The sequence below is a fragment of the Myxine glutinosa genome, chromosome 1 (genome assembly GCF_964187855.1).
Source record: "Myxine glutinosa chromosome 1, kmMyxGlut1.1, whole genome shotgun sequence".
Taxonomy (NCBI): domain Eukaryota; kingdom Metazoa; phylum Chordata; class Myxini; order Myxiniformes; family Myxinidae; genus Myxine; species Myxine glutinosa.
The window spans coordinates 300,593,550-300,620,042 of record NC_136261.1 but is presented as its reverse complement, the minus strand read 5'-3'; the positions used below and the strand labels follow the sequence as shown (position 1 = coordinate 300,620,042).

General features: G+C 36.3%; 7 non-coding genes across 7 annotated transcripts; all 7 read left to right on the top strand.

Annotated features, from left to right (window-relative positions):
• The first annotated feature begins 3,503 nt into the window (after positions 1–3,503).
• On the top strand, positions 3,504–3,576 carry TRNAA-AGC (transfer RNA alanine (anticodon AGC)). Its single transcript has one exon. It is a non-coding gene; the product is annotated as a tRNA-Ala (tRNA).
• A 2,108-nt stretch (positions 3,577–5,684) lies between these two features.
• On the top strand, positions 5,685–5,757 carry TRNAA-AGC (transfer RNA alanine (anticodon AGC)). The gene has a single exon. It is a non-coding gene; the product is annotated as a tRNA-Ala (tRNA).
• A 2,752-nt stretch (positions 5,758–8,509) lies between these two features.
• TRNAA-AGC (transfer RNA alanine (anticodon AGC)) lies at positions 8,510–8,582 on the top strand. Its single transcript has one exon. It is a non-coding gene; the product is annotated as a tRNA-Ala (tRNA).
• A 2,114-nt stretch (positions 8,583–10,696) lies between these two features.
• Positions 10,697–10,769, top strand: TRNAA-AGC (transfer RNA alanine (anticodon AGC)). Its single transcript has one exon. It is a non-coding gene; the product is annotated as a tRNA-Ala (tRNA).
• Positions 10,770–12,877: 2,108 nt separating this feature from the next.
• TRNAA-AGC (transfer RNA alanine (anticodon AGC)) lies at positions 12,878–12,950 on the top strand. Its single transcript has one exon. It is a non-coding gene; the product is annotated as a tRNA-Ala (tRNA).
• A 2,753-nt stretch (positions 12,951–15,703) lies between these two features.
• TRNAA-AGC (transfer RNA alanine (anticodon AGC)) lies at positions 15,704–15,776 on the top strand. Its single transcript has one exon. It is a non-coding gene; the product is annotated as a tRNA-Ala (tRNA).
• Positions 15,777–25,625: 9,849 nt separating this feature from the next.
• Positions 25,626–25,698, top strand: TRNAA-AGC (transfer RNA alanine (anticodon AGC)). Its single transcript has one exon. It is a non-coding gene; the product is annotated as a tRNA-Ala (tRNA).
• The last annotated feature ends 795 nt before the right edge of the window (positions 25,699–26,493 follow it).

Sequence of the window (26,493 nt, the reverse complement as noted above, 5' to 3'; positions counted from 1 at the left end):
GCGAAACATCACAGTACCATCAGAAAGCGTCTGCTGATGAGAATTTACGTAAAAACAAATCGTAAACACATTCATCCAATAAAAAAAGCTGAATAGATACAAAGCATTTGAAAATTACAATTTATATCACTGCAGACTGTGATATAATAATCAAAGCTGAAATCATGCAAGATAAATTAAAATCATTCATAATAATAATAAAGCTTGCCTTTATATGAAATCATCTAGAGGTATCCAGGGATTAGCTCAAATGGTAGAGCACTTGCTTTGCATGTGAGAGGCAGTGGGATTGATACCCACATCCTCCAATATTCTACATTGCCACATTTTGTCAGCGAATTAACAATTTTGAATTGGAATGAATCAGAAGACACGCAAACTTGACCATTACCTCTCCACGAAACAAATTGTATGCATTATTTTCCATATAAAGCTCCCTCTATCCATTGACTGATTGACTGGCTGATATCAACGTTCGGTGTCTTTCATGTGTCAAAGAAATCTGAAATTTGGAATGCCGACGGACAGCGAAGCCAGAACAATGGGAAACATCACACAACCATCAGAAAGCGTCTGCCGATGAGAATTTACGTAAAAACAAATCATAAACACATTCATGCAATAAAAAAAGCTGAATAGATACAAAACATTTGAAAATTACTATTTATATCACTGCAGACTGTGAAATAATAATCAAAGCTGAAATCATGCAAGATAAATTAAAATCATTCATAATAATAATAAAGCTTGCCTTTATATGAAATCACCTTGAGGTATCAGGGGATTAGCTCAAATGGTAGAGCGCTCGCTTTGCATGTGAGAGGCAGTGGGATCGATACCCACATCCTCCAAAATTCTACATTCTCGCATTTTGTCAGCGAATAAACAAATTTTAATTGGCAGGAATCAGAAGACACGCAATCTTGACCATTGCCTCTCCACGAAACAAATTGAATGCATTATTTTCCATATCAAGCTCTTTCTCACCATTGACTGAGTGACTGGGTGATATCAACGTTCGGTATCTTCCAGGTGTCATATAAATCTGAAATTTGGAATGCCGATGGACAGCAAAGCCAGTACACTGGGAGACATCACAGAACCGTCAGAAAGCATCTGCCAATGAATATTTACGTTAAAAAAACCCGAAAACGCATTCATAAAACAAAAAAAGCTGAATCGATATATATAAAGCATTTGAAAATTGCAATTTATATCACTGTAAACTGTGAAATAATCATCAAAGCTGAGACAATGCAAGATAAATTAAAAGCATTCATAATAATAACAAAACTTTCCTTTATATAAAATCACAAAGAGTTAACGGGGGATTAGCTCAAATGGTAGAGTGCTCACTTATGCATGCGAGAGGTAGTGTGGATCGATACCCACATCCTCCAATATTCTCCATTGCCACATTTTGTCAGCGAATTAACAATTTCGAATTGGAATGAATCAGAAGACATGCAAACTTGACCATCACCACTCTGCAAAATAAATTGTATGCATTATTTTCCATATAATGCTCCCTCTATCCATTGACTGACAGACTGGCTCACATCAATGTTCGGCATCTTCCAGGTGTCATCGAAATCTGAAATTTGAAATACAGACAGCGAAGAAGGTACACTGGGAGACATGACAGAACCGTCAGAGAGCGTCTGCCAATGAATATTTACGTTTAAAAAAACCGTAAATGCATTCATAAAACAAAAAAAAGCTGAATCCATATATAGCATTTGAAAATTGCAATTTATATCACTGCAAACTGTGAAATAATCATCAAAGCTGAGACAATGCAAGATAAATTAAAATCATTCGTAATAATAATAAAGCTTGCCTTTTTCGAAAATCACTAAGTGGTAACGGGAGATAAGCTATAAATGGTAGAGTGCTCACTTCACATGCGAGAGGTAGTGGGATTGATACCAACATCCTCCAATATTTTACATTCTCACATTTTGTCAGCGAATTAACAATTTTGAATTGGAATGAATCAGAAGACACGCAAACTTGACCATTACCACTCTGCAAAATAAATTGTATGCATTATTTTCCATTTAAAGCTCCCTCTATCCAATGCCTGACAGTGGCTCACATCAACGTTCGGCATCTTCCAGGTGTCATCGAAATCTGAAATTTGAAATGCCGACGGACAGCGAAGCCGGTTCACGGGGAGACATCACAGAACCATCAGAAAGCATCTGCCAATGAATATTTACATTTAAAAAACCGTAAACGCATTCATAAAACAAAAAAAAGCTGAATCGATGTATAGCATTTGAAAATTGCAATTTATATCACTGCAAACTGTGAAATAATAATCAAAGCTGGGATTATGCAAGATGAATCAAAATCATTCTTAATAATAATAATGCTTGCCTTTCTATGAAATCACCAAAAGGTATCAGGGGATTAGCTCAAATGGTAGAGTGCTCGCTTAGCATGCAAGAGGTAGTGGGATCGATACCCACATCCTCCAATGTTCTTCATTCTCACATTTTGTCAGCGAATTAACAATTTTGAATTGGAATCAATCAGAAGACCAGAGTGGTAACTTCACCGTTACCACTCTGCGAAATAAATTGTATGCATTCTTTTCCATGCAAAGCTCGTTCTAACCATTGACTGATTGACTGGCTGATATCAACGTTCAGTGTCTTTCATGTGTCAAAGAAATCTGAAATTTGGAATGCCGACGGACAGCGAAGCCAGAACAATGGGAAACATCACAGAACCATCAGAAAGCGTCTGCCGATGAGAATTTACGTAAAAACAAATCGTAAACACATTCATGCAACAAAAAAAGCTGAATAGATACAAAGCATTTGAAAATTACTATTTATATCACTGCAGACTGTGAAATAATAATCAAAGCTGAAATCATGCAAGATAAATTAAAATCATTCAAAATAATAATAAAGCTTGCCTTTATATGACATCATCTTGAGGTATCAGGGGATTAGCTCAAACGGTAGAGCGCTTGCTTTGCATGTGAGAGGCAGTGGGATCGATGCCCACATCCTCCAAAATTCTACATCCTCACATTTTGTCAGCGAATTAACAAATTTTAATCGGCAGGAATCAGAAGACATGCAATCTTGACCATTGCCTCTCCACGAAACAAATTGTATGCATTATTTTCCATATCAAGCTCTTTCTCACCATTGACTGAGTGACTGGGTGATATCAACGTTCGGTATCTTCCATGTGTCATATAAATCTGAAATTTGGAATGCCGATGGACAGCAAAGCCGGTACACTGGGAGACATCACAGAACCGTCAGAAAGTGTCTGCCAATGAATATTTACTTTAAAAAAAAACGAAAACGCATTAATAAAACAAAAAAAGCTGAATCGATATATATATAGCATTTGAAAATTGCAATTTATATCACTGTAAACTGTGAAATAATCATCAAAGCTGAGACAATGCAAGATAAATTAAAATCATTCATAATAATAACAAAACTTGCCTTTATATAAAATCACAACAAGTTAACGGGGGATTAGCTCAAATGGTAGAGTGCTCGCTTAGCATGCGAGAGGTAGTGGGATCGATACCCACATCCTCCAATATTTTACATTGTCACATTTTGTCAGCGAATTAACAATTTTGAATTGGAATGAATCAGAAGACACGCAAACTTGACCATTACCACTCTGCAAAATAAATTGTATGCATTATTTTCCATATAAAGCTCCCTCTATCCATTGACTGACAGACTGGCTCACGTCAATGTTCGGCATCTTCCAGGTGTCATCGAAATCTGAAATTTGAAATGCAGACGGACAGCGAAGCCAGTACACTGGGAGACATGACAGAACCGTCAGAAAGCGTCTGCCAATGAATATTTACGTTTAAAAAAACCGTAAACACATTCATAAAACAAAAAAAAGCTGAATCGATATATAGCATTTGAAAATAGCAATTTATATCACTGTAAACTGTGAAATAATCATCAAAGCTGAGACAATGCAAGATAAATTAAAATCATTCGTAATAATAATAAAGCTTGCCTTTTTCGAAAATCACTAAGTGGTAACAGGAGATAAGCTCAAATGGTAGAGTGGTTACTTATGCATGCGAGAGGTAGTGGGATTGATACCAACATCCTCCAATATTTTACATTCTCACATTTTGTCAGCGAATTAACAATTTTGAATTGGAATGAATCAGAAGACACGCAAACTTGACCATTACCACTCTGCAAAATAAATTGTATGCATTATTTTCCATTTAAAGCTCCCTCTATCCATTGACTGACAGACTGGCTCACGTCAATGTTCGGCATCTTCCAGGTGTCATCGAAATCTGAAATTTGAAATGCAGACGGACAGCGAACCCGCTACACTGGGAGACATGACAGAACCGTCAGAAAGCGTCTGCCAATGAATATTTACGTTTAAAAAACCCGTAAACGCATTCATAAAACAAAAAAAAAGCTGAATCGATATATAGCATTTGAAAATTGCAATTTATATGACTGGAAACTGTGAAATAATCATCAAAGCTGAGACAATGCAAGATTAATTAAAATCATTCGTAATAATAACAAAGCTTGCCTTTTTCGAAAATCACTAAGTGGTAACAGGAGATAAGCTCAAATGGTAGAGAGCTCGCTTAGCATACGCAAGGTAGTGGGATCGAGACCCACATCCTCCAATGTTTTACATTCTCACATTTTGTCAGCGAATTAACAATTTTGAATTGGAATCAATCAGAAGACCAGAGTGGTAACTTGACCATTACCACTCTGCAAAATAAATTGTATGCATTCTTTTCCATGCAAAGCTCGTTCTAACCATTGACTGATTGACTGGCTGATATCAACGTTCGGTGTCTTTCATGTGTCAAAGAAATCTGAAATTTGGAATGCCGACGGACAGCGAAGCCAGAACAATGGGAAACATCACAGAACCATCAGAAAGCGTCTGCCGATGAGAATTTACGTAAAAACAAATCGTAAACACATTCATGCAATAAAAAAAGCTGAATAGATACAAAGCATTTGAAAATTACTATTTATATCACTGCAGAATGTGAAATAATAATCAAAGCTGAAATCATGCAAGATAAATTAAAATCATTCATAATAATAATAAAGCTTGCCTTTATATGACATCATCTTGAGGTATCGGGGAATTAGCTCAAATGGTAGAGTGCTTGCTTTGTATGTGAGAGGCAGTGGGATCGATACCCACATCCTCCAAAATTTTACATTCTCACATTTTGTCAGCGAATTAACAAATTTTAATCGGCAGGAATCAGAAGACACGCAATCTTGACCATTGCCTCTCCACGAAACAAACTGTATGCATTATTTCCCATATCAAGCTCTTTCTCGCCATTGACTGAGTGACTGGGTGATATCAACGTTCGGTATCTTCCAGGTGTCATATAAATCTGAAATTTGGAATGCCGATGGACAGCAAAGCCGGTACACTGGGAGACATCACAGAACCGTCAGAAAGCGTCTGCCAATGAATATTTACGTTTAAAAAACCCGTAAACGCATTCATAAAACAAAAAAAAGCTGAATCGATATATAGCATTTGAAAATTGCAATTTATATCACTGTAAACTGTGAAATAATCATCAAAGCTGAGACAATGCAAGATAAATTAAAAGCATTCATAATAATAACAAAACTTTCCTTTATATAAAATCACAAAGAGGTAACGGTGGATTAGCTCAAATGGTAGAGTGCTCGCTTAGCATGCGAGAGGTAGTGGGATCGATACCCACATCCTCCAATATTCTCCATTGCCACATCTTGTTAGCGAATTAACAATTTTGAATTGGAATGAATCAGAAGACATGCAAACTTGACCATCACCACTCTGCAAAATAAATTGTATGCATTATTTTCCATATAATGCTCCCTCTATCCATTGAATGACAGACTGGCTCACATCAATGTTCGGCATCTTCCAGGTGTCATCGAAATTTGAAATACAGACAGACAGCGAAGACGGTACACTGGGAGACATCACAGAACCGTCAGAAAGCGTCTGCCAATGAATATTTACTTTAAAAAAAAACGAAAACGCATTAATAAAACAAAAAAAGCTGAATCGATATATATATAGCATTTGAAAATTGCAATTTATATCACTGTAAACTGTGAAATAATCATCAAAGCTGAGACAATGCAAGATAAATTAAAATCATTCATAATAATAACAAAACTTGCCTTTCTATGAAATCACCAAAAGGTAACGGGGGATTAGCTCAAATGGTAGGGTGCTCGCTTAGCATGCGAGAGATAGTGGGATCGATACCAACATCCTCCAATGTTCTACATCCTCACATTTTGTCAGCGAATTAACAAATTTTAATCGGCAGGAATCAGAAGACATGCAATCTTGACCATTGCCTCTCCACGAAACAAATTGTATGCATTATTTTCCATATCAAGCTCTTTCTCACCATTGACTGAGTGACTGGGTGATATCAACGTTCGGTATCTTCCATGTGTCATATAAATCTGAAATTTGGAATGCCGATGGACAGCAAAGCCGGTACACTGGGAGACATCACAGAACCGTCAGAAAGTGTCTGCCAATGAATATTTACTTTAAAAAAAAACGAAAACGCATTAATAAAACAAAAAAAGCTGAATCGATATATATATAGCATTTGAAAATTGCAATTTATATCACTGTAAACTGTGAAATAATCATCAAAGCTGAGACAATGCAAGATAAATTAAAATCATTCATAATAATAACAAAACTTGCCTTTATATAAAATCACAACAAGTTAACGGGGGATTAGCTCAAATGGTAGAGTGCTCACTTAAGCATGCGAGAGGTAGTGGGATCGATACCCACATCCTCCAATATTTTACATTGTCACATTTTGTCAGCGAATTAACAATTTTGAATTGGAATGAATCAGAAGACACGCAACCTTGACCATTACCACTCTGCAAAATAAATTGTATACATTATTTTCCATATAAAGCTCCCTCTATCCATTGACTGACAGACTGGCTCACGTCAATGTTCGGCATCTTCCAGGTGTCATCGAAATCTGAAATTTGAAATGCAGACGGACAGCGAAGCCAGTACACTGGGAGACATGAAAGAACCATCAGAAAGCGTCTGCCAATGAATATTTACGTTTAAAAAAACCGTAAACACATTCATAAAACAAAAAAAAGCTGAATCGATATATAGCATTTGAAAATAGCAATTTATATCACTGTAAACTGTGAAATAATCATCAAAGCTGAGACAATGCAAGATAAATTAAAATCATTCGTAATAATAATAAAGCTTGCCTTTTTCGAAAATCACAAAGTGGTGACGGGAGATAAGCTCAAATGGTAGAGTGCTTACTTATGCATGCGAGAGGTAGTGGGATTGATACCAACATCCTCCAATATTTTACATTCTCACATTTTGTCAGCGAATTAACAATTTTGAATTGGAATGAATCAGAAGACACGCAAACTTGACCATTACCACTCTGCAAAATAAATTGTATGCATTATTTTCCATTTAAAGCTCACTCTATCCAATGACTGACAGTGGCTCACATCAACGTTCGGCATCTTCCAGGTGTCATCGAAACCTGAAATTTGAAATGCCGACGGACAGTGAAGCCGGTTCACTGGGAGACATCACAGAACCGTCAGAAAGTGTCTGCCAATGAATATTTACGTTTAAAAAACCGTAAACGCATTTATAAAACAAAAAAAAGCTGAATCGATATATAGCATTTGAAAATTGCAATTTATATCACTGTAAACTGTGAAATAATAATCAAAGCTGAGATTATACAAGATTAATCAAAATCATTCTTAAGAATAATAATACTGCTTGCCTTTCTATGAAATCACCAAAAGGTAACGGGGGATTAGCTCAAATGGTAGAGTGCTCGCTTAGCATGCGAGAGATAGTGGGATCGATACCAACATCCTCCAATGTTCTACATTCTCACATTTTGTCAGCGAATTAACAATTTTGAATTGGAATCAATCAGAAGACACGCAAACTTGACCATTACCACTCTGCGAAATAAATTGTATGCATTCTTTTCCATGCAAAGCTCGTTCTAACCATTGACTGATTGACTGCCTGATATCAACGTTCGGTGACTTTCATGTGTCAAAGAAATCTGAAATTTGGAAAGCCGACGGACAGCGAAGCCAGAACAATGGGAAACATCACAGAACCATGAGAAAGCATCTGCCGATGAGAATTTACGTAAAAACAAATCGTAAACACATTCATGCAATAAAAAAAGCTAAATAGATACAAAGCATTTGAAAATTACAATTTATATCACTGTAAACTGTGAAATAATAATCAAAGCTGAGATTATTCAAGATGAATCAAAATCATTCTTAATAATAATAATGTTTGCCTTTCTAGGAAATCACCAAAAGGTAACAGGGGATTAGCTCCCCTCCAATTAGCTTATTATTATTATTCATAATAATAACAAAATAACAAACTTGCCAAAACTTGCCTTTATATAAAATCACAAAGAGTTAATGGGGGATTAGCTCAAATGGTAGAGTGCTCGCTTAGCATGCGAGAGGTAGTGGGATCAATACCCACATCCTCCAATATTCTACATTGCCACATTTTGTCAGCGAATTAACAATTTTGAATTGGAATGAATCAGAAGACACGCAAACTTGACCATAACCACTCTGCAAAATAAATTGTATGCATTATTTTCCATATAAAGCTCCCTCTATCCATTGAATGACAGACTGGCTCACATCAATGTTCGGCATCTTCCAGGTGTCATCGAAATCTGAAATTTGAAATGCAGACGGAGAGCGAAGCCGGTACACTGGGAGACATGACAGAACCGTCAGAAAGCGTCTGCCAATGAATATTTACGTTTAAAAAAACCGTAAACGCATTCATAAAACAAAAAAAAGCTGAATCGATATATAGCATTTGAAAATTGCAATTTATATCACTGTAAACTGTGAAATAATCATCAAAGCTGAGACAATGCAAGATAAATTAAAATCATTCGTAATAATAATAAAGCTTGCCTTTTTCGAAAATCACTAAGTGGTAACAGGAGATAAGCTCAAATGGTAGAGTGCTCACTTATGCATGCGAGAGGTAGTGGGATCGATACCCACATCCTCCAATGCCTTACATTCTCACATTTTGTCAGCGAATTAACAATTTTGAATTGGAATCAATCAGAAGACCAAAGTGGTAACTTGACCATTACCACTCTGCAAAATAAATTGTATGCATTCTTTTCCATGCAAAGCTCGTTCTAACCATTGACTGATTGACTGGCTGATATCAACGTTCGGTGTCTTTCATGTGTCAAAGAAATCTGAAATTTGGAATGCCGACGGACAGCGAAGCCAGAACAATGGGAAACATCACAGAACCATCAGAAAGCGTCTGCCGATGAGAATTTACGTAAAAACAAATCGTAAACACATTCATGCAATAAAAAAAGCTGAATAGATACAAAGCATTTGAAAATTACTATTTATATCACTGCAGAATGTGAAATAATAATCAAAGCTGAAATCATGCAAGATAAATTAAAATCATTCATAATAATAATAAAGCTTGCCTTTATATGACATCATCTTGAGGTATCGGGGAATTAGCTCAAATGGTAGAGTGCTTGCTTTGTATGTGAGAGGCAGTGGGATCGATACCCACATCCTCCAAAATTCTACATTCTCACATTTTGTCAGCGAATTAACAAATTTTAATCGGCAGGAATCAGAAGACACGCAATCTTGACCATTGCCTCTCCACGAAACAAACTGTATGCATTATTTCCCATATCAAGCTCTTTCTCGCCATTGACTGAGTGACTGGGTGATATCAACGTTCGGTATCTTCCAGGTGTCATATAAATCTGAAATTTGGAATGCCGATGGACAGCAAAGCCGGTACACTGGGAGACATCACAGAACCGTCAGAAAGCGTCTGCCAATGAATATTTACGTTTAAAAAAACCCGAAAACGCATTCATAAAACAAAAAAAGCTGAATCGATATATATAAAGCATTTGAAAATTGCAATTTATATCACTGTAAACTGTGAAATAATCATCAAAGCTGAAATCATGCAAGATAAATTAAAATCATTCAAAATAATAATAAAGCTTGCCTTTATATGACATCATCTTGAGGTATCAGGGGATTAGCTCAAACGGTAGAGCGCTTGCTTTGCATGTGAGAGGCAGTGGGATCGATACCCACATCCTCCAAAATTCTACATCCTCACATTTTGTCAGCGAATTAACAAATTTTAATCGGCAGGAATCAGAAGACATGCAATCTTGACCATTGCCTCTCCACGAAACAAATTGTATGCATTATTTTCCATATCAAGCTCTTTCTCACCATTGACTGAGTGACTGGGTGATATCAACGTTCGGTATCTTCCATGTGTCATATAAATCTGAAATTTGGAATGCCGATGGACAGCAAAGCCGGTACACTGGGAGACATCACAGAACCGTCAGAAAGTGTCTGCCAATGAATATTTACTTTAAAAAAAAACGAAAACGCATTAATAAAACAAAAAAAGCTGAATCAATATATATATAGCATTTGAAAATTGCAATTTATATCACTGTAAACTGTGAAATAATCATCAAAGCTGAGACAATGCAAGATAAATTAAAATCATTCATAATAATAACAAAACTTGCCTTTATATAAAATCACAACAAGTTAACGGGGGATTAGCTCAAATGGTAGAGTGCTCGCTTAGCATGCGAGAGGTAGTGGGATCGATACCCACATCCTCCAATATTTTACATTGTCACATTTTGTCAGCGAATTAACAATTTTGAATTGGAATGAATCAGAAGACACGCAAACTTGACCATTACCACTCTGCAAAATAAATTGTATGCATTATTTTCCATATAAAGCTCCCTCTATCCATTGACTGACAGACTGGCTCACGTCAATGTTCGGCATCTTCCAGGTGTCATCGAAATCTGAAATTTGAAATGCAGACGGACAGCGAAGCCAGTACACTGGGAGACATGACAGAACCGTCAGAAAGCGTCTGCCAATGAATATTTACGTTTAAAAAAACCGTAAACACATTCATAAAACAAAAAAAAGCTGAATCGATATATAGCATTTGAAAATAGCAATTTATATCACTGTAAACTGTGAAATAATCATCAAAGCTGAGACAATGCAAGATAAATTAAAATCATTCGTAATAATAATAAAGCTTGCCTTTTTCGAAAATCACTAAGTGGTAACAGGAGATAAGCTCAAATGGTAGAGTGGTTACTTATGCATGCGAGAGGTAGTGGGATTGATACCAACATCCTCCAATATTTTACATTCTCACATTTTGTCAGCGAATTAACAATTTTGAATTGGAATGAATCAGAAGACACGCAAACTTGACCATTACCACTCTGCAAAATAAATTGTATGCATTATTTTCCATTTAAAGCTCCCTCTATCCATTGACTGACAGACTGGCTCACGTCAATGTTCGGCATCTTCCAGGTGTCATCGAAATCTGAAATTTGAAATGCAGACGGACAGCGAACCCGCTACACTGGGAGACATGACAGAACCGTCAGAAAGCGTCTGCCAATGAATATTTACGTTTAAAAAACCCGTAAACGCATTCATAAAACAAAAAAAAAGCTGAATCGATATATAGCATTTGAAAATTGCAATTTATATGACTGGAAACTGTGAAATAATCATCAAAGCTGAGACAATGCAAGATTAATTAAAATCATTCGTAATAATAACAAAGCTTGCCTTTTTCGAAAATCACTAAGTGGTAACAGGAGATAAGCTCAAATGGTAGAGAGCTCGCTTAGCATACGCAAGGTAGTGGGATCGAGACCCACATCCTCCAATGTTTTACATTCTCACATTTTGTCAGCGAATTAACAATTTTGAATTGGAATCAATCAGAAGACCAGAGTGGTAACTTGACCATTACCACTCTGCAAAATAAATTGTATGCATTCTTTTCCATGCAAAGCTCGTTCTAACCATTGACTGATTGACTGGCTGATATCAACGTTCGGTGTCTTTCATGTGTCAAAGAAATCTGAAATTTGGAATGCCGACGGACAGCGAAGCCAGAACAATGGGAAACATCACAGAACCATCAGAAAGCGTCTGCCGATGAGAATTTACGTAAAAACAAATCGTAAACACATTCATGCAATAAAAAAAGCTGAATAGATACAAAGCATTTGAAAATTACTATTTATATCACTGCAGAATGTGAAATAATAATCAAAGCTGAAATCATGCAAGATAAATTAAAATCATTCATAATAATAATAAAGCTTGCCTTTATATGACATCATCTTGAGGTATCGGGGAATTAGCTCAAATGGTAGAGTGCTTGCTTTGTATGTGAGAGGCAGTGGGATCGATACCCACATCCTCCAAAATTTTACATTCTCACATTTTGTCAGCGAATTAACAAATTTTAATCGGCAGGAATCAGAAGACACGCAATCTTGACCATTGCCTCTCCACGAAACAAACTGTATGCATTATTTCCCATATCAAGCTCTTTCTCGCCATTGACTGAGTGACTGGGTGATATCAACGTTCGGTATCTTCCAGGTGTCATATAAATCTGAAATTTGGAATGCCGATGGACAGCAAAGCCGGTACACTGGGAGACATCACAGAACCGTCAGAAAGCGTCTGCCAATGAATATTTACGTTTAAAAAACCCGTAAACGCATTCATAAAACAAAAAAAAGCTGAATCGATATATAGCATTTGAAAATTGCAATTTATATCACTGTAAACTGTGAAATAATCATCAAAGCTGAGACAATGCAAGATAAATTAAAAGCATTCATAATAATAACAAAACTTTCCTTTATATAAAATCACAAAGAGGTAACGGTGGATTAGCTCAAATGGTAGAGTGCTCGCTTAGCATGCGAGAGGTAGTGGGATCGATACCCACATCCTCCAATATTCTCCATTGCCACATCTTGTCAGCGAATTAACAATTTTGAATTGGAATGAATCAGAAGACATGCAAACTTGACCATCACCACTCTGCAAAATAAATTGTATGCATTATTTTCCATATAATGCTCCCTCTATCCATTGAATGACAGACTGGCTCACATCAATGTTCGGCATCTTCCAGGTGTCATCGAAATTTGAAATACAGACAGACAGCGAAGACGGTACACTGGGAGACATCACAGAACCGTCAGAAAGCGTCTGCCAATGAATATTTACTTTAAAAAAAAACGAAAACGCATTAATAAAACAAAAAAAGCTGAATCGATATATATATAGCATTTGAAAATTGCAATTTATATCACTGTAAACTGTGAAATAATCATCAAAGCTGAGACAATGCAAGATAAATTAAAATCATTCATAATAATAACAAAACTTGCCTTTCTATGAAATCACCAAAAGGTAACGGGGGATTAGCTCAAATGGTAGGGTGCTCGCTTAGGCATGCGAGAGATAGTGGGATCGATACCAACATCCTCCAATGTTCTACATCCTCACATTTTGTCAGCGAATTAACAAATTTTAATCGGCAGGAATCAGAAGACATGCAATCTTGACCATTGCCTCTCCACGAAACAAATTGTATGCATTATTTTCCATATCAAGCTCTTTCTCACCATTGACTGAGTGACTGGGTGATATCAACGTTCGGTATCTTCCATGTGTCATATAAATCTGAAATTTGGAATGCCGATGGACAGCAAAGCCGGTACACTGGGAGACATCACAGAACCGTCAGAAAGTGTCTGCCAATGAATATTTACTTTAAAAAAAAACGAAAACGCATTAATAAAACAAAAAAAGCTGAATCGATATATATATAGCATTTGAAAATTGCAATTTATATCACTGTAAACTGTGAAATAATCATCAAAGCTGAGACAATGCAAGATAAATTAAAATCATTCATAATAATAACAAAACTTGCCTTTATATAAAATCACAACAAGTTAACGGGGGATTAGCTCAAATGGTAGAGTGCTCACTTAAGCATGCGAGAGGTAGTGGGATCGATACCCACATCCTCCAATATTTTACATTGTCACATTTTGTCAGCGAATTAACAATTTTGAATTGGAATGAATCAGAAGACACGCAACCTTGACCATTACCACTCTGCAAAATAAATTGTATACATTATTTTCCATATAAAGCTCCCTCTATCCATTGACTGACAGACTGGCTCACGTCAATGTTCGGCATCTTCCAGGTGTCATCGAAATCTGAAATTTGAAATGCAGACGGACAGCGAAGCCAGTACACTGGGAGACATGAAAGAACCATCAGAAAGCGTCTGCCAATGAATATTTACGTTTAAAAAAACCGTAAACACATTCATAAAACAAAAAAAAGCTGAATCGATATATAGCATTTGAAAATAGCAATTTATATCACTGTAAACTGTGAAATAATCATCAAAGCTGAGACAATGCAAGATAAATTAAAATCATTCGTAATAATAATAAAGCTTGCCTTTTTCGAAAATCACAAAGTGCTGACGGGAGATAAGCTCAAATGGTAGAGTGCTTACTTATGCATGCGAGAGGTAGTGGGATTGATACCAACATCCTCCAATATTTTACATTCTCACATTTTGTCAGCGAATTAACAATTTTGAATTGGAATGAATCAGAAGACACGCAAACTTGACCATTACCACTCTGCAAAATAAATTGTATGCATTATTTTCCATTTAAAGCTCACTCTATCCAATGACTGACAGTGGCTCACATCAACGTTCGGCATCTTCCAGGTGTCATCGAAACCTGAAATTTGAAATGCCGACGGACAGTGAAGCCGGTTCACTGGGAGACATCACAGAACCGTCAGAAAGTGTCTGCCAATGAATATTTACGTTTAAAAAACCGTAAACGCATTTATAAAACAAAAAAAAGCTGAATCGATATATAGCATTTGAAAATTGCAATTTATATCACTGTAAACTGTGAAATAATAATCAAAGCTGAGATTATACAAGATTAATCAAAATCATTCTTAAGAATAATAATACTGCTTGCCTTTCTATGAAATCACCAAAAGGTAACGGGGGATTAGCTCAAATGGTAGAGTGCTCGCTTAGCATGCGAGAGATAGTGGGATCGATACCAACATCCTCCAATGTTCTACATTCTCACATTTTGTCAGCGAATAAACAATTTTGAATTGGAATCAATCAGAAGACACGCAAACTTGACCATTACCACTCTGCGAAATAAATTGTATGCATTCTTTTCCATGCAAAGCTCGTTCTAACCATTGACTGATTGACTGCCTGATATCAACGTTCGGTGACTTTCATGTGTCAAAGAAATCTGAAATTTGGAAAGCCGACGGACAGCGAAGCCAGAACAATGGGAAACATCACAGAACCATGAGAAAGCATCTGCCGATGAGAATTTACGTAAAAACAAATCGTAAACACATTCATGCAATAAAAAAAGCTAAATAGATACAAAGCATTTGAAAATTACAATTTATATCACTGTAAACTGTGAAATAATAATCAAAGCTGAGATTATTCAAGATGAATCAAAATCATTCTTAATAATAATAATGTTTGCCTTTCTAGGAAATCACCAAAAGGTAACAGGGGATTAGCTCCCCTCCAATTAGCTTATTATTATTATTCATAATAATAACAAAATAACAAACTTGCCAAAACTTGCCTTTATATAAAATCACAAAGAGTTAATGGGGGATTAGCTCAAATGGTAGAGTGCTCGCTTAGCATGCGAGAGGTAGTGGGATCAATACCCACATCCTCCAATACTCTACATTGCCACATTTTGTCAGCGAATTAACAATTTTGAATTGGAATGAATCAGAAGACACGCAAACTTGACCATAACCACTCTGCAAAATAAATTGTATGCATTATTTTCCATATAAAGCTCCCTCTATCCATTGAATGACAGACTGGCTCACATCAATGTTCGGCATCTTCCAGGTGTCATCGAAATCTGAAATTTGAAATGCAGACGGACAGCGAAGCCGGTACACTGGGAGACATGACAGAACCGTCAGAAAGCGTCTGCCAATGAATATTTACGTTTTAAAAAACCGTAAACGCATTCATAAAACAAAAAAAAGCTGAATCGATATATAGCATTTGAAAATTGCAATTTATATCACTGTAAACTGTGAAATAATCATCAAAGCTGAGACAATGCAAGATAAATTAAAATCATTCGTAATAATAATAAAGCTTGCCTTTTTCGAAAATCACTAAGTGGTAACAGGAGATAAGCTCAAATGGTAGAGTGCTCACTTATGCATGCGAGAGGTAGTGGGATCGATACCCACATCCTCCAATGCCTTACATTCTCACATTTTGTCAGCGAATTAACAATTTTGAATTGGAATCAATCAGAAGACCAAAGTGGTAACTTGACCATTACCACTCTGCAAAATAAATTGTATGCATTCTTTTCCATGCAAAGCTCGTTCTAACCATTGACTGATTGACTGGCTGATATCAACGTTCGGTGTCTTTCATGTGTCAAAGAAATCTGAAATTTGGAATGCCGACGGACAGCGAAGCCAGAACAATGGGAAACATCACAGAACCATCAGAAAGCGTCTGCCGATGAGAATTTACGTAAAAACAAATCGTAAACACATTCATGCAATAAAAAAAGCTGAATAGATACAAAGCATTTGAAAATTACTATTTATATCACTGCAGAATGTGAAATAATAATCAAAGCTGAAATCATGCAAGATAAATTAAAATCATTCATAATAATAATAAAGCTTGCCTTTATATGACATCATCTTGAGGTATCGGGGAATTAGCTCAAATGGTAGAGTGCTTGCTTTGTATGTGAGAGGCAGTGGGATCGATACCCACATCCTCCAAAATTCTACATTCTCACATTTTGTCAGCGAATTAACAAATTTTAATCGGCAGGAATCAGAAGACACGCAATCTTGACCATTGCCTCTCCACGAAACAAACTGTATGCATTATTTCCCATATCAAGCTCTTTCTCACCATTGACTGAGTGACTGGGTGATATCAACGTTCGGTATCTTCCAGGTGTCATATAAATCTGAAATTTGGAATGCCGATGGACAGCAAAGCCGGTACACTGGGAGACATCACAGAACCGTCAGAAAGCGTCTGCCAATGAATATTTACGTTTAAAAAAACCCGAAAACGCATTCATAAAACAAAAAAAGCTGAATCGATATATATAAAGCATTTGAAAATTGCAATTTATATCACTGTAAACTGTGAAATAATCATCAAAGCTGAAATCATGCAAGATAAATTAAAATCATTCAAAATAATAATAAAGCTTGCCTTTATATGACATCATCTTGAGGTATCAGGGGATTAGCTCAAACGGTAGAGCGCTTGCTTTGCATGTGAGAGGCAGTGGGATCTATACCCACATCCTCCAAAATTCTACATCCTCACATTTTGTCAGCGAATTAACAAATTTTAATCGGCAGGAATCAGAAGACATGCAATCTTGACCATTGCCTCTCCACGAAACAAATTGTATGCATTATTTTCCATATCAAGCTCTTTCTCACCATTGACTGAGTGACTGGGTGATATCAACGTTCGGTATCTTCCATGTGTCATATAAATCTGAAATTTGGAATGCCGATGGACAGCAAAGCCGGTACACTGGGAGACATCACAGAACCGTCAGAAAGTGTCTGCCAATGAATATTTACTTTAAAAAAAAACGAAAACGCATTAATAAAACAAAAAAAGCTGAATCAATATATATATAGCATTTGAAAATTGCAATTTATATCACTGTAAACTGTGAAATAATCATCAAAGCTGAGACAATGCAAGATAAATTAAAATCATTCATAATAATAACAAAACTTGCCTTTATATAAAATCACAACAAGTTAACGGGGGATTAGCTCAAATGGTAGAGTGCTCGCTTATGCATGCGAGAGGTAGTGGGATCGATACCCACATCCTCCAATATTTTACATTGTCACATTTTGTCAGCGAATTAACAATTTTGAATTGGAATGAATCAGAAGACACGCAAACTTGACCATTACCACTCTGCAAAATAAATTGTATGCATTATTTTCCATATAAAGCTCCCTCTATCCATTGACTGACAGACTGGCTCACGTCAATGTTCGGCATCTTCCAGGTGTCATCGAAATCTGAAATTTGAAATGCAGACGGACAGCGAAGCCAGTACACTGGGAGACATGACAGAACCGTCAGAAAGCGTCTGCCAATGAATATTTACGTTTAAAAAAACCGTAAACACATTCATAAAACAAAAAAAAGCTGAATCGATATATAGCATTTGAAAATAGCAATTTATATCACTGTAAACTGTGAAATAATCATCAAAGCTGAGACAATGCAAGATAAATTAAAATCATTCGTAATAATAATAAAGCTTGCCTTTTTCGAAAATCACTAAGTGGTAACAGGAGATAAGCTCAAATGGTAGAGTGGTTACTTATGCATGCGAGAGGTAGTGGGATTGATACCAACATCCTCCAATATTTTACATTCTCACATTTTGTCAGCGAATTAACAATTTTGAATTGGAATGAATCAGAAGACACGCAAACTTGACCATTACCACTCTGCAAAATAAATTGTATGCATTATTTTCCATTTAAAGCCGCCTCTATCCATTGACTGACAGACTGGCTCACGTCAATGTTCGGCATCTTCCAGGTGTCATCGAAATCTGAAATTTGAAATGCAGACGGACAGCGAACCCGCTACACTGGGAGACATGACAGAACCGTCAGAAAGCGTCTGCCAATGAATATTTACGTTTAAAAAACCCGTAAACGCATTCATAAAACAAAAAAAAGCTGAATCGATATATAGCATTTGAAAATTGCAATTTATATGACTGGAAACTGTGAAATAATCATCAAAGCTGAGACAATGCAAGATTAATTAAAATCATTCGTAATAATAACAAAGCTTGCCTTTTTCGAAAATCACTAAGTGGTAACAGGAGATAAGCTCAAATGGTAGAGAGCTCGCTTAGCATACGCAAGGTAGTGGGATCGAGACCCACATCCTCCAATGTTTTACATTCTCACATTTTGTCAGCGAATTAACAATTTTGAATTGGAATCAATCAGAAGACATGCAAACTTGACCATCACCACTCTGCAAAATAAATTGTATGCATTATTTTCCATGCAAAGCTCGTTCTAACCATTGACTGATTGACTAGCTGATATCAACGTTCGGTGTCTTTCATGTGTCAAAGAAATCTGAAATTTGGAATGCCGACGGACAGCGAAGCCAGAACAATGGGAAACATCACAGAACCATCAGAAAGCGTCTGCCGATGAGAATTTACGTAAAAACAAATCGTAAACACATTCATGCAATAAAAAAAGCTGAATAGATACAAAGCATTTGAAAATTACTATTTATATCACTGCAGAATGTGAAATAATAATCAAAGCTGAAATCATGCAAGATAAATTAAAATCATTCATAATAATAATAAAGCTTGCCTTTATATGACATCATCTTGAGGTATCGGGGAATTAGCTCAAATGGTAGAGTGCTTGCGTTTGTATGTGAGAGGCAGTGGGATCGATACCCACATCCTACCAAAATTTTACATTCTCACATTTTGTCAGCGAATTAACAAATTTTAATCGGCAGGAATCAGAAGACACGCAATCTTGACCATTGCCTCTCCACGAAACAAACTGTATGCATTATTTCCCATATCAAGCTCTTTCTCGCCATTGACTGAGTGACTGGGTGATATCAACGTTCGGTATCTTCCAGGTGTCATATAAATCTGAAATTTGGAATGCCGATGGACAGCAAAGCCGGTACACTGGGAGACATCACAGAACCGTCAGAAAGCGTCTGCCAATGAATATTTACGTTTAAAAAAACCCGAAAACGCATTCATAAAACAAAAAAAGCTGAATCGATATATATAAAGCATTTGAAAATTGCAATTTATATCACTGTAAACTGTGAAATAATCATCAAAGCTGAGACAATGCAAGATAAATTAAAAGCATTCATAATAATAACAAAACTTTCCTTTATATAAAATCACAAAGAGGTAACGGTGGATTAGCTCTAAATGTTAGAGTGCTCGCTTAGCATGCGAGAGGTAGTGGGATCGATACCCACATCCTCCAATATTCTCCATTGCCACATCTTGTCAGCGAATTAACAATTTTGAATTGGAATGAATCAGAAGACATGCAAACTTGACCATCACCACTCTGCAAAATAAATTGTATGCATTATTTTCCATATAATGCTCCCTCTATCCATTGAATGACAAACTGGCTCACATCAATGTTCGGCATCTTCCAGGTGTCATCGAAATTTGAAATACAGACAGACAGCGAAGACGGTACACTGGGAGACATCACAGAACCGTCAGAAAGCGTCTGCCAATGAATATTTACTTTAAAGAAAAACGAAAACGCATTAATAAAACAAAAAAAGCTGAATCGATATATATATAGCATTTGAAAATTGCAATTTATATCACTGTAAACTGTGAAATAATCATCAAAGCTGAGACAATGCAAGATAAATTAAAATCATTCATAATAATAACAAAACTTGCCTTTATATAAAATCACAAAGAGTTAACGGGGGATTATCTCAAATGGTAGAGTGCTCGCTTAGCATGCGAGAGGTAGTGGGATCGATACCCACATCCTCCAATATTCTACATTGCCACATTTTGTCAGCGAATTAACAATTTTGAATTGGAATGAATCAGAAGACACGCAACCTTGACCATTACCACTCTGCAAAATAAATTGTATACATTATTTTCCATATAAAGCTCCCTCTATCCATTGACTGACAGACTGGCTCACGTCAATGTTCGGCATCTTCCAGGTGTCATCGAAATCTGAAATTTGAAATGCAGACGGACAGCGAAGCCAGTACACTGGGAGACATGAAAGAACCATCAGAAAGCGTCTGCCAATGAATATTTACGTTTAAAAAAACCGTAAACACATTCATAAAACAAAAAAAAGCTGAATCGATATATAGCATTTGAAAATAGCAATTTATATCACTGTAAACTGTGAAATAATCATCAAAGCTGAGACAATGCAAGATAAATTAAAATCATTCATAATAATAATAAAGCTTGCGTTTTTCGAAAATCACAAAGTGGTGATGGGAGATAAGCTCAAATGGTAGAGTGCTTACTTATGCATGCGAGAGGAAGTGGGATTGATACCAACATCCTCCAATATTTTACATTCTCACATTTTGTCAGCGAATTAACAATTTTGAATTGGAATGAATCAGAAGACGCGCAAACTTGACCATTACCACTCTGCAAAATAAATTGTATGCATTATTTTCCATTTAAAGCTCCCTCTATCCAATGACTGACAGTGGCTGCAATCAAAGTTCGGCATCTTCCAGGTGTCATCGAAACCTGAAATTTGAAATGCCGACGGACAGTGAAGCCGGTTCACTGGGAGACATCACAGAACCGTCAGAAAGTGTCTGCCAATGAATATTTACGTTTAAAAAACCGTAAACGCATTTATAAAACAAAAAAAAGCTGAATCGATATATAGCATTTGAAAATTGCAATTTATATCACTGTAAACTGTGAAATAATAATCAAAGCTGAGATTATACAAGATTAATCAAAATCATTCTTAAGAATAATAATACTGCTTGCCTTTCTATGAAATCACCAAAAGGTAATGGGGGATTAGCTCAAATGGTAGAGTGCTCGCTTAGCATGCGAGAGATAGTGGGATCGATACCAACATCTTCCAATGTTCTACATTCTCACATTTTGTCAGCGAATTAACAATTTTGAATTGGAATCAATCAGAAGACACGCAAACTTGACCATTACCACTCTGCGAAATAAATTGTATGCATTCTTTTCCATGCAAAGCTCATTCTAACCATTGACTGATTGACTGCCTGATATCAACGTTCGGTGACTTTCATGTGTCAAAGAAATCTGAAATTTGGAAAGCCGACGGACAGCGAAGCCAGAACAATGGGAAACATCACAGAACCATGAGAAAGCATCTGCCAATGAGAATTTACGTAAAAACAAATCGTAAACACATTCATGCAATAAAAAAAGCTAAATAGATACAAAGCATTTGAAAATTACAATTTATATCACTGTAAACTGTGAAATAATAATCAAAGCTGAGATTATTCAAGATGAATCAAAATCATTCTTAATAATAATAATGTTTGCCTTTCTAGGAAATCACCAAAAGGTAACAGGGGATTAGCTCCCCTCCAATTAGCTTATTATTATTATTCATAATAATAACAAAATAACAAACTTGCCAAAACTTGCCTTTATATAAAATCACAAAGAGTTAATGGGGGATTAGCTCAAATGGTAGAGTGCTGGCTTAGCATGCGAGAGGTAGTGGGATCAATACCCACATCCTCCAATATTCTACATTGTCACATTTTGTCAGCGAATTAACAATTTTGAATTGGAATGAATCAGAAGACACGCAAACTTGACCATAACCACTCTGCAAAATAAATTGTATGCATTATTTTCCATATAAAGCTCCCTCTATCCATTGAATGACAGACTGGCTCACATCAATGTTCGGCATCTTCCAGGTGTCATCGAAATCTGAAATTTGAAATGCAGACGGACAGCGAAGCCGGTACACTGGGAGACATGACAGAACCGTCAGAAAGCGTCTGCCAATGAATATTTACGTTTAAAAAAACCGTAAACGCATTCATAAAACAAAAAAAAGCTGAATCGATATATAGCATTTGAAAATTGCAATTTATATCACTGTAAACTGTGAAATAATCATCAAAGCTGAGACAATGCAAGATAAATTAAAATCATTCGTAATAATAATAAAGCTTGCCTTTTTCGAAAATCACTAAGTGGTAACAGGAGATAAGCTCAAATGGTAGAGTGCTCACTTATGCATGCGAGAGGTAGTGGGATCGATACCCACATCCTCCAATGCCTTACATTCTCACATTTTGTCAGCGAATTAACAATTTTGAATTGGAATCAATCAGAAGACCAAAGTGGTAACTTGACCATCACCACTCTACGAAATAAATTGTATGCATTCTTTTCCATGCAAAGCTCGTTCTAACCATTGACTGACTGAATGGCTGATATCAACGTTCGGTGTCTTTCATGTGTCAAAGAAATCTGAAATTTGGAATGCCGACAGACAGCGAAGCCAGAACAATGGGAAACATCACAGAACCATCAGAAATCGTCTGCCGATGAGAATTTACGTAAAAACAAATCGTAAACACATTCATGCAATAAAAAAAGCTGAATAGATACAAAGCATTTGAAAATTACTATTTATATCACTGCAGACTGTGAAATAATAATCAAAGCTGAAATCATGCAAGATAAAATAAAATCATTCATAATAATAATAAAGCTTGCCTTTATATGAAGTCATCTCAAGGTATCGGGGGATTAGCTCAAATGGTAGAGCACTCGCTTTGCATGTGAGAAGCAGTGGGATTGATACCCACATCCTCCAAAATTTTACATTCTCACATTTTGTCAGCAAATTAACAAATTTGAATCGGCAGGAATCAGAAGACACGCAAACTTGACCATTGCCTCTCCACGAAACAAATTGTGTGCATTATTTTCCATATCAAGCTCTTTATCACCATTGACTGAGTGACTGGGTGATATCAACGTTCGGTATCTTCCAGGTTTCATATAAATCTGAAATTTGGAATGCCGATGGACAGCAAAGCCGGAACACTGGGAGACAACACAGAACCGTCAGAAAGCGTCTGCCAATGAATATTTACATTAAAAAAACCCGAAAACGCATTCATAAAACAAAAAAAGCTGAATCGATATATATATAGCATTTGAAAATTGCAATTTATATCACTGTAAACTGTGAAATAATCATCAAAGCTGAGACAATGCAAGATAAATTAACATCATTCGTAATAATAATAAAGCTTGCCTTTTTCGAAAATCGCTAATTGGTAACGGGAGATAAGCTCAAATGGTCGAGTGCTCACTTAGCATGCAAGAGGTCGTGGGATTGATACCCACATCCTCCAATGTTTTACATTCTCACATTTTGTCAGCGAATTAACAATTTTGAATTGGAATCAATCAGAAGACCAGAGTGGTAACTTGACCATGACCACTCCACGAAATAAATTGTATGCATTCTTTTCCATGCAAAGCTCGCTCTAACCATTGACTGATTGACTGGGTGATATCAACGTTCGGTGTCTTTCATGTGTCAAAGAAATCTGAAATTTGGAATGCCGATGGACAGCGAAGCCAGAACAATGCAAAACATCACAGAACCATCAGAAAGCGTCTGCTGATGAGAATTTACGTAAAAACAAATCGTAAACACATTCATCCAATAAAAAAAGCTGAATAGATACAAAGCATTTGAAAATTACAATTTATATCACTGCAGACTGTGAAATAATAATCAAAGCTGAAATCATGCAAGATAAATTAAAATCATTCATAATAATAATAAAGCTTGCCTTTATATGAAATCATCTAGAGGTATCCAGGGTTTAGCTCAAATGGTAAAGCACTCGCTTTGCATGTGAGAGGCAGTGGGATCAATACCCACATCCTCCAAAATTCTACATTGCCACATTTTGTCAGCGAATTAACAATTTTGAATTGGAATGAATCAGAAGACACGCAAACTTGACCATTACCTCTCCACGAAACAAATTGTATGCATTATTTTCCATATAAAGCTCCCTCTATCCATTGACTGAGTGACTGGGTGATATCAACGTTCGGTATCTTCCAGGTGTCATATAAATCTGAAATTTGGAATGCCGATGGACAGCAAAGCCGGTACACTGGGAGACATCACAGAACCGTCAGAAAGCGTCTGCCAATGAATATTTACGTTAAAAAAACCCGAAAACGCATTCATAAAACAAAAAAAGCTGAATCGATATATATATAGCATTTGAAAATTGCAATTTATATCACTGTAAACTGTGAAATAATCATCAAAGCTGAGACAATGCAAGATACATTAAAAGCATTCATAATAATAACAAAACTTGCCTTTATATAAAATCGCAAAGAGGTAACAGGGGATTAGCTCAAATGGTAGAGTGCTTGCTTAAGCAAGCGAGAGGTATTGGGATCGATACCCACATCCTCCAATATTACACATTGCCACATTTTGTCAGCGAATTAACAATTTTGAATTGAAATGAATCAGAAGACGTGCAAACTTGACCATTACCACTCTGCAAAATAAATTGTATGCATTATTTTCCATTTAAAGCTCCCTCTATCCAATGACTGACAGTGGCTCACATCAACGTTCGGCATCTTCCAGGTGTCATCGAAATCTGAAATTTGAAATGCCGACGGACAGCGAAGCCGGTTCACTGGGAGACATCACAGAACCGTCAGAAAGTGTCTGCCAATGAATATTTACGTTTAAAAAACCGTAAACGCATTTATAAAACAAAAAAAAGCTGAATCGATACAAAGCATTTGAAAATTGCAATTTATATCACTGTAATCTGTGAAATAATAATCAAAGCTGAGATATACAAGATTAATCAAAATCATTCTTAATAATAATAATGCTTGCCTTTCTATGAAATCACCGAAAGATAACGGGGGATTAGCTCAAATGGTAGAGTGCTCGCTTAGCATGCGAGAGGTAGTGGGATCGATACCCACATCCTCCAATGCTCCACATTCTCACATTTTGTCAGCGAATTAACAATTTTGAATTGGAATCAATCAGAAGACAAGCAAACTTGACCATTACCACTCTGCGAAATAAATTGTATGCATTATTTTCCATGCAAAGCTCATTCTAACCATTGACTGATTGACTGGCTGATATCAACGTTCGGTGTCTTTCATGTGTCAAAGAAATCTGAAATTTGGAATGCCGACGGACAGCGAAGCCAGAACAATGGGAAACATCACAGAACCATCAGAAAGCGTCTGCCGATGAGAATTTACGTAAAAACAAATCATAACACATTCATGCAATAAAAAAAGCTGAATAGATACAAAACATTTGAAAATTACTATTTATATCACTGCAGACTGTGAAATAATAATCAAAGCTGAAATCATGCAAGATAAATTAAAATCATTCATAATAATAATAAAGCTTGCCTTTATATGAAATCATCTTGAGGTATCAGGGGATTAGCTCAAATGATAGAGTGCTCGCTTTGCATGTGAGATGCAGTGGGATTGATACCCACATCCTACCAAAATTTTACATTCTCACATTTTGTCAGCGAATAAACAAATTTTAATCGGCAGGAATCAGAAGACACGCAATCTTGACCATTGCCTCTCCACGAAACAAATTGAATGCATTATTTTCCATATCAAGCTCATTCTCACCATTGACTGAGTGACTGGGTGATATCAACGTTCGGTATCTTCCAGGTGTCATATAAATCTGAAATTTGAAATGCCGATGGACAGCACAGCCGGAACACTGGGAGACATCACAGAAC